This window comes from Triticum dicoccoides, chromosome 2A, assembly GCF_002162155.2.
Source record: "Triticum dicoccoides isolate Atlit2015 ecotype Zavitan chromosome 2A, WEW_v2.0, whole genome shotgun sequence".
Taxonomy (NCBI): Eukaryota; Viridiplantae; Streptophyta; class Magnoliopsida; order Poales; family Poaceae; genus Triticum; species Triticum dicoccoides.
Window position 1 is genome coordinate 5,990,546 of NC_041382.1, and position 9,103 is coordinate 5,999,648.

Sequence of the window (9,103 nt, forward strand, 5' to 3'; positions counted from 1 at the left end):
GATGGTTACGGTTTCCTGACCATGGACATTGGATGTCGTTGATAATGGGATCACATCATTAGGAGAATGATGTGATGGACAAGACCCAGTCCTAAGCCTAGCACAAAGATCGTGTAGTTTGTATGCTAAAGCTTTTCTATTGTCAAGTATCATTTCCTTAGACCATGAGATTGTGCAACTCCCGGATACCATAGGAGTGCTTTGGGTGTGCCAAACGTCACAACGTAACTGGGTGGCTATAAAGGTTCACTACAGGTATCTCCGAAAGTGTCTGTTGGGTTGGCACGAATCGAGACTGGGATTTGTCACTCCGTGTAACGGAGAGGTATCTCTGGGCCCACTCGGTAGGACATCATCATAATGTGCACAATGTGACCAAGGAGTTGATCACGGGATGATGAGTTACAGAACGAGTAAAGAGACTTGCCGGTAACGAGATTGAACAAGGTATCGGGATACCGTCGATCGAATCTCGGGCAAGTACAATACCGCTGGACAAAGGGAATTGAATACGAGATTGATTGAATCCTCGACATCGTGGTTCATCCGATGAGATCATCGTGGAACATGTGGGAGCCAACATGGGTATCCAGATCCCGCTATTGGTTATTGGCCGGAGAGTTGTCTCGGTCATGTCTACATGGTTCCCGAACCCATAGGGTCTACACACTTAAGGTTCGATGACGCTAGGGTTATTAGGAAGACTTGTATGTGATTACCGAATGTTGTTCGGAGTCCCGGATGAGATCCCGGACGTCACGAGGAGTTCCGGAATGGTCCAGAGGTAAAGATTTATATATGGAAAGTTGTTGTTCGGGTTCCGGGAAAAGTTCGATTTTTTCCGATATTGTACCGGGAAGCTTCCGGAAGGTTCCGGAGGATTCCGGAGGGGTCCGGAGGTCCGGAAAATGTTCCACCACGTCCAATATAGCAGCATGGGCTGTAGGGGGGCGCTCTAACCTTGGGCCTAGGGCAGCAGCCCCCCAAGGCCCATGCGCATGGGAGTGGGGAAACCCTAAGGGGGAGGGCCTACACTTGACTTGGGAGGCACTCCTCCCCCCTTGGCCGCCGCCCCAACCCTAGATGAGATCTAGGGGGGCCAGCCCCCTCTCTCCCACCTATAAATAGTGGAGGGGTGGGAGGGCGGCCACACCCTTGAACCTGGCGCAGCCCCTCCCCTCCAATACCTCTCCTCCTCCGCGTGAGCTTGGCGAAGCCCTGCCGGAGAACTGCCACTCCATCACCACCACGCCGTCGTGCTGCTGTTGGACTCTCTTCCTCAACCTCTCCCTCCTCCTTGTTGGATCAAGGCGTGGGATACGTCTCCGTTCCGTACGTGTGTTGAACGCGGAGGTGCCATCCGTTCGGCGCTAGGATCATCGGTGATTTGGATCACGACGAGTACGACTCCATCAATCCCGTTCACTTGAACGCTTTCGCTTAGCGATCTACAAGGGTATGTAGATGCACTCTCCTTCCCCTCGTTGCTATATTACTCCATAGATTGATCTTGATGATGCGTAGAAAATTTTAAATTTCTGCTACGATCCCCAACAATTCAGACCTCTTCCGCCCCACTCCTGGGACTAGAAATGAGAACGGCGACCTCCCGTTCAAGGCCTCTTTACAGGAGTTGGAAGATCGTAGGAAGGCAAATTTTGGAGAGAACACGATGCAGGGAAAGTATGAGAAACAACATAGCACGATGGAAATCCCAGTCATCAAGCTCTCAACAGAAAGGAGGGTCAGAGGTGACATCCCCTTTCAAAAATCCGGTGCCACTTAAGCGCAAAGGTGGGCCGCAAATGACTCAGGTTTACCGCCAGGTAGTGAGGCAACCCGTGGCCAACACAGAGCACGGCGAACCTACTGCCAGCAAGGTCATCGGAGAGGGTGTGCCTGAACCAATTGCTCAAGATACAGCGAACCTGACTAAGTCTCTCCCCGAGAGGGAACTGATACGTCCATTTTGCATCATGTTTTCCTGCTGTTATTTATAATGTTTTATGCATAATAATACTTTATGGAGTAATTCTAATGCATTTTCTCTCATAATATGCAAGGTTTACACAAAGAGGGACAATGCCGGTTGCTGGAATTCTGGACCTGAAAAAGCTACGTCAGAGTTACCTATTCTGCACATCTCCAAATGAGCTGAAAATTTATGGAGAATTGTTTTGGAATATATGAAGAATAATGGAGCAAATAACTACCACAGGGAGCCCACCAGGTGGGTACAATCCACCTGGGCGTGCCAGGGAGCCCAGGCGCGCCCTGGTAGGTTGTGCCCTCCTCGGCCCACCTTCGGTGCCCCTCTTCTGGTATATAAGTCATTTTGACCTAGAAAAATAAGATGAGGACTTCAGGATGAAGCGCTGCCGTCTCCAGGCAGAACTTGGGCAGGGGCACTTTTGCCCTCTGGCGGGGTGATTCCACCTGGGGAACTTCGCTCCTGGAGAGGGAAATCATTGTCATCATCATCACCAACAATTCTCTCATCTTCGGGAGGGTAATCTCCCCCAAAATTTTCAACAGCACCATCCCCTCTCAAACCCTAGTTCATTTCTTGTGTTCAATCTTTGTACCGGAACCTTAGATTGGTGCTTGTGGGTGACTAGTAGTGTTGATTACATCTTGTACTTGATTACTATATGGTTTATTTGGTGGAAGATTATATGTTCAGATCCATTATGCTATTTAACACCCCGCTGATCTTGAGCATGATTATCATTTGTGAGTAGTTACTTTTGTTCTTGAGGTCACATGAAAAATCTTGTTGCAAGTAATCATGTGAACTTAATATGTGTTCGATATTTTGATGATATGTATGTTGTGATTCCCTTAGTGGTGTCATGTGAACATCGACTACATGGCACTTCATCATATTTGGGCCTAAGGGAATGCATTGTGGAGTAACTATTAGATGATGGGTTTCTAGAGTGACAGGAGATTAAACCATAGTTTATGCGCTACTTCGTAAGGGACCGATTTGGACCCAAAAGTTTAATGCTATGGTTAGATTTTATCGTAATAATTTTCTGGTAGTTGCGGATGCTTGCGAGGGGGTTAATCATAAGTAGGAGGTTTGTTCAAGTAAGAACAACACGTAAGCACCACTCCACCCACCTATCAAATTATCAAAGTAGCGAATACAATCAAATCAACATGATGAAAGTGACTAGCTGAAATTCCCGTGTACCCTTAAGAACACTTTGTTTATTATAAGAAACCATTTTGGCCTGTCCTTTGCCACAAAAGGATTGGGCTACCTTGCTGCACTTTACTTACCGTTACCTTTACTTGCTTGTCACAAATTATCTTGCTATTAAACTACTTGTTACTGACAATTTCAGTGCTTGCAGAAAATACCTTGCTGAAAACCACTTGTCATTAACTTCTGCTACTCGTTGGGTTCGACACTCTTACTTATCGAAAGGACTACGATTGATCCCCTATACTTGTGGGTCATCAGGAACCAAAGAAGAAAAAGTCCACTCGACCATCTTCTGAATCCTCGGCAGCGGCTGCGAGTCAGCCCTGCCAGAGTGAGTGAATGCTATGAGCTGGAACTGTCGAAGGCTTGGGAACCCTGCGGCGGTTCGGGAGCTTCGCAAGCTAGTGAAGCAAGAAGGTCCCACCCTGCTATTCATGATGGAAACAAAGATCAGGGGAAAACGAGTTGAAGATATGAAAACCACGTTAGGCTTTCATGGATGTTTTGCCGGCGATAGCAATGGGCTTAGTGGAGGTATTGGTCTTTTCTGGTCAAAAGATGTTGATGTAAGTTTGGAAAATTTTAGTAGGTCTCATGTTGGTGTGAAGGTCACACAGAATAATACATGCTGATGTTTCACTGGTTTTTACGGTGAGCCCCATGTGGAGAATAGACACCACAACTGGCGGTTCCTTCATACTCTTTTTTCTATTCAGCATAGGGCATGGATGTGCATGGGAGATTTTAATGAAACCCTGCATGCGAATGAGCACTTTGGTGTGAATGCTAGACCGGAAAGACAAATGCATGCTTTCCATGAGGCAATCTCAGATTGCGCACTCCAGGACTTGGGGTGGTGCGGCGTCCCTTTCACATGGGATAATGGGCAGCAAGGCAGTATGAGTGTTAAAGCGTGGCTCGACAGAGCCTTTGCCAATGCTGATTTTCTTCAGGTGTTTGATCTCACCAATGTTAAACACACGAGCAGCGTAGAGTCGGATCATTGTTTCGTCTTGGCTGAATGTCGCACTCAGGCAACGACAGGCTGGTCACGAGAACCACACTCATTCCGCTATGAAAATGTTCGGCAAACACATGTGTACTACGATGACAAGGTTCAAAATATGTAGCAATTAGGAGCATGTCAGCGGGGTCTGCAGGGCATTGTTGACGCTCTTTCAGATGTCCAGCAACAGCTAGGCTCATGGGCGCAGAAAGAGTTTGGAAATATGAAACAAAAAGTTTGAAAGCTTCAGCAGCGGCTTGATCGTCTGTGAACTGCTTTGGTACAGCGCGATTCCCCTGACGAAGTAAAGGCGGTCGCCTCACAGTTGCGGGAGGGACTGCGGAAAGAGGAAATTTGGCTTTAGAAGAGGTCTCACGTGTTGTGGCTACATGCCAGAGACAGAAACACGAGCTATTTTCAGGCACAAGCACGACAACGCCAGAGGACCAATTGCATTACCTCACTGGAGAGTGCTAATGGTCACACTTATAATGATCTACTGGAGGTGAAAGATGAAATAGCCTCATTCTGTCATGCACTGTATCAATCACAAGGGTACATACCGATGGAGGAGCTGTTGCATTGCATCGAGCCTCGGGTGTCTGCTGACCTGAACTACATGTTCGAGAAGGAGTACGCCATAGCTGAGGTAAAGGCTGCATTATTCGAAATGGCATCCTCGAAAGTGCCGGGAGTGGATGGCTTCACAGCCGAATTCTACCAACGACACAGGGATGTCATTGGGTGTGATATTACCTTGGCTATACTAAGCTTTCAGAATGGAGGGGAGCTCCGTTTGGGGCTGAATGATACGTCCATCACGCTGATCCCAAAGTCAGGTACCCACATAAGATTTCTCAGTCTCGACCAATAGCTTTGTGTCCAGTCTTGTACAAAATTGCTATCAAGGCTGTGGCAAACCGACTCCGCCTCATACTGGGTGATGTCATAGGGGACGAGTAGAGAGCTTTTGTGCCGGGACGCTTGATCACGTACAACATCCTAGTGGCGCCCTACGAGTGTATCCATGCTATTAGAAGAAGAAAGAAGGGCAAGAACTATAGTTGTGCTGTCAAACTGGATATGCTCAAGGCGTATGATCGTGTGGAGTGGCATTACCTTGAAGCCATGATGGTACAATTGGGCTTCAGTGACCGCTTCATCAGTCTGATAATGAAATGCGTCACTTCCGTGAGATTCACAATCAAGGTCAACGGTTAGTTGCTGCCATACTTTAACCCAGCCAGAGGGCTACGGCATGGCTGCCCAGTCTCACTGTACATGTTCCTTGTTTGCAAAGTACTCACATCACTTCTCAACAACTATGGTGGTGCACGCATCGACAAAGGCATCCGTGTGAGTATATATGCACTATGTGTTAGTCATCTTTTATTTGCTGATGACAGTCTCATCTTTCTCGGTGCTAAGACCCAAAGTGCAGAGAGCCTCAATGAAATCCTTTGAATCTACGCTGACTACGCAGGTCAAGCAGTGAACAAGGAAAAGTGCTCCATTTTATTTAGTGGCAATTCGAGGTAGCCCCTCCGCGCGCATATCAAACAAGTGCTCGGGATCTCAGCTAAAGCGTTCTCCGAGCGCTACCTAGGCTTACCCACAGCCATTTGAAGAATCACTAGCGGTACCTTCCATCATATTAGTGAGTGTATCCGTAGCAAGATAAGTGGATGGTTAGAAAGGAGCCTAGCCTGTGCAGGAAGGGAGGTCCTACTAAAATCTATTGCTCAAGCAATCCCAACATACAATATGAGTTGTTTCCAGCTGACCAAGAAAGTTTGTAAGGATATCACTTCGCCAATGGCCAAGTACTGGTGGGGAAGCTCCATTGATAAGAGATCCGTACACTGGCTGGCGTGGGATAAATTGACAGAGCCAAGAATCAAAGGCGGCTTGGGTTTTTGGGACCCCCCAATTATTCAATCTCACAATGCTTGGTAAACAAGGATGACATCTCCTGACTAACCCAAACTCTTTGTGTTCACCGGTGTTGAAAAGCAAATACTGACCACACTCAAATTTTCTCCAAGCTTCAATCCTCAAGCGGGCCTCCTCTACCTGCAAAGCAATCATAGCGGGCAGGAAGGCTTTGGAGACAAGGCTGATCCATCGGATAGGTGACGGTTGATACGTCTCCAACGTATCTATAATTTTTTATTGTTCCATGCTGTTATATTATCAATCTTGGATGTTTTACAATCATTTTAAAGCAACTTTGTATTATTATTGGGACTAACCTATTGACATAGTGCCCAGTGCTAGTTGTTGTTTTTGCTTGTTTATTACTTCATAGAAAATCAATACCAAACGGAGTCCAAAGGCAGCGAAACTTTTTATAGATTTTTCTTAGACCAGAAGACACACGATGGGCCAAGGAAGTACCAAAGGGAGGCTCCTAGGGGAGCATAACCCACCTGAGACCGATTGAGGAGAGACATTCCCCGCTCGTGTGCAATTTTTCCGTGCGAGTGGCAGATCTAGGGGTGGTGTGGTGGGGGCCATGTCCCCCCAAACAAATCTAGTAGTGCATTTATATGTATATTCAGTACTTTATTAATTATTTATATTTTTTTCCAAAATAACTGCCAGCTTTTGTAATGCTGCTTGATTAATGAGATGGGCGCGCAGGGCTGGATCGGATAGATATGGATATGGATATGCATGCGCACGTGCACGAGCGATGCCGACCACGACGTGCTGACCTGTGCACAACAAATGCCCATCCATGAATATGCCGCACGCGCGCACATCGCCGTCTGTCGATCCGCCATTCCTTTCGATGATGGTTGATCGGCGTAGAAATGCATGCTCTAATTAATGTAATAAAAAAATTGATTTGATGAAAAAGACTAAAGCAACACATTATACGGCAACAATCGGCAAGGAAGGAAGTTTCCTGCTTTGCTCCGATCGGTCCATCCCTCTGCAAGGAAGAAAAGGCCACCCATACATATACGTACATAAATACTCCCTCCGTTCCAAAATAGATGACCCAACTTTGTACTAACTTCTGTACAAAGTTGGGTCATCTATTTTGGAACAGAGGGAGTAAATGGTTGCAGCAATGAGTGCGTCTGTGCATGGACCATGCATGGCTCCGTGCCCATCACCTACCTTACCTATAGCCATGGGTGCCTTGGCCCCAGCTCAGCACACCGAGCTATAGCTAGCGACCGGTGCAAACCAATGTCAAACAGTATTACAAGGCCACACACACTATGCATGATGCATCTGCTCTGTTCGAGTTCTTTTGTGCTACGTACGCGCTTTGGAGTACGTACTATTGCTGCTAGTGCGTGCAGCGAACCCAGCCGGCCGATCCATCTCCTGCTTCCTTCCTTGCCGCCTTCGTTGACCCCAACCACTGCACCTCCGTACGACGTCCCAACTGTGCCCGCACGCGCACGGCCAGCAGCAGGCAGAGCCAGAGCACCGACGGAGGCAGAATAACTGTTCGCTAGTACTCACTCTGCCTAGAGTGCGTCGTATACATGCTTGACGAGTCACCGTCTGTTCGCAATCCGTGTGCAATAATATAATAGGTGTTTAGTTATCTAGTTCTGTTTCGCCAGTTGCAATTTTTATCTTCATTTGTTTTGTGCTCCTTTTGTAAGCTCTATTAAACTACAGACTTTGCTTTTGCTTAAATTATTGATTAATAAAATGGTTGGATGCATCACTTTGATGCAGTGGCCGGGGGCTACCCTCCTTTAAAAAAGTCTATGTCCGCGATGGTACCATGTGCCCGCACGCGCCACCAGGATGATGATGTACGAGCGATACGAATCGGCATTCGGCGTTTCATATACAGTACTACGTACTCGCTTCGTTCGTGTCTTAAATATAAGTCATTTTAGAGATTCCAATATTAACTACATACGGATGTATATAGACATAGTTTTAGTACATATTAGAAGCACACACAATACACGTCAGATTCTCCCAGTGTTGCACTGCACCAGTGGGCACGGCTGTCTGTGTCGATAGACATTTGTTGTGCACAGTATATATCGACATATTACGTTCCTCCCAGCGTTTTAGATGTAATGCTGGGAGATCCGACGTAATATGTCAACATATGATGTGCACAACATTTGATATATGTTTAGCATTTTAGATGTAAAAAATTTGTATTCATAAAGTGGTCAAATTTTGTGAGGTTCGATCTTTTTTATAAATTATACTATATGCATTGCGTTATCAAACGGAGGAAGGAGTACTAGTACCATGGCCGCTAAAAGTATCCGAGGACCAGGGGCATGGGAAAACGGAGAGGACATAGTACTGGTACTGGAAACAGATCCAAGCCTGCATGATTTACTAGCCGTAACTTTGTGAAAAAACACGACTTTAACACTTGTACTCCAGTGGTCAATAATTTGAGAGGGTGCTTGGATACGTTTTAGTCCCATAACTAAAAGTAGTGAGACTAAAACTTGCTAGCCTCACCCATGCTTGGATCCAAATACTAAAGAGACTAAAATCAAGTTATTGAGCATTTATTATCCTCCAAACTCTCCAATCCAGAACTTGCATGTGTTAAAGGAGAGGCATTAAATGAGAAGAAAGAGGGCTAATACATATTTTAGTAGGTTTCCTATGACTAAAAAATTTTAGCCTCAAGACTAGTCCTAGCCTCTCTTTAGTCAGGTGTGCTTGGAACTTTAGCCTCTCAAAGAGATTAATTTTAATCAAACTAAAAATAATACCTTGGATCCAAGCACCCTCTAAGATAGCTAAAGAGAGGACAGATGGCGCGCCAGTGGGTAGCCAGTGAAACCAGCCCGCATGCGGTAGGGCACAACCTGGTCACTATTGTAGAATGCCACCCACACGGCCACACCCACTAGCAGCAGTAGGTCCCCCCC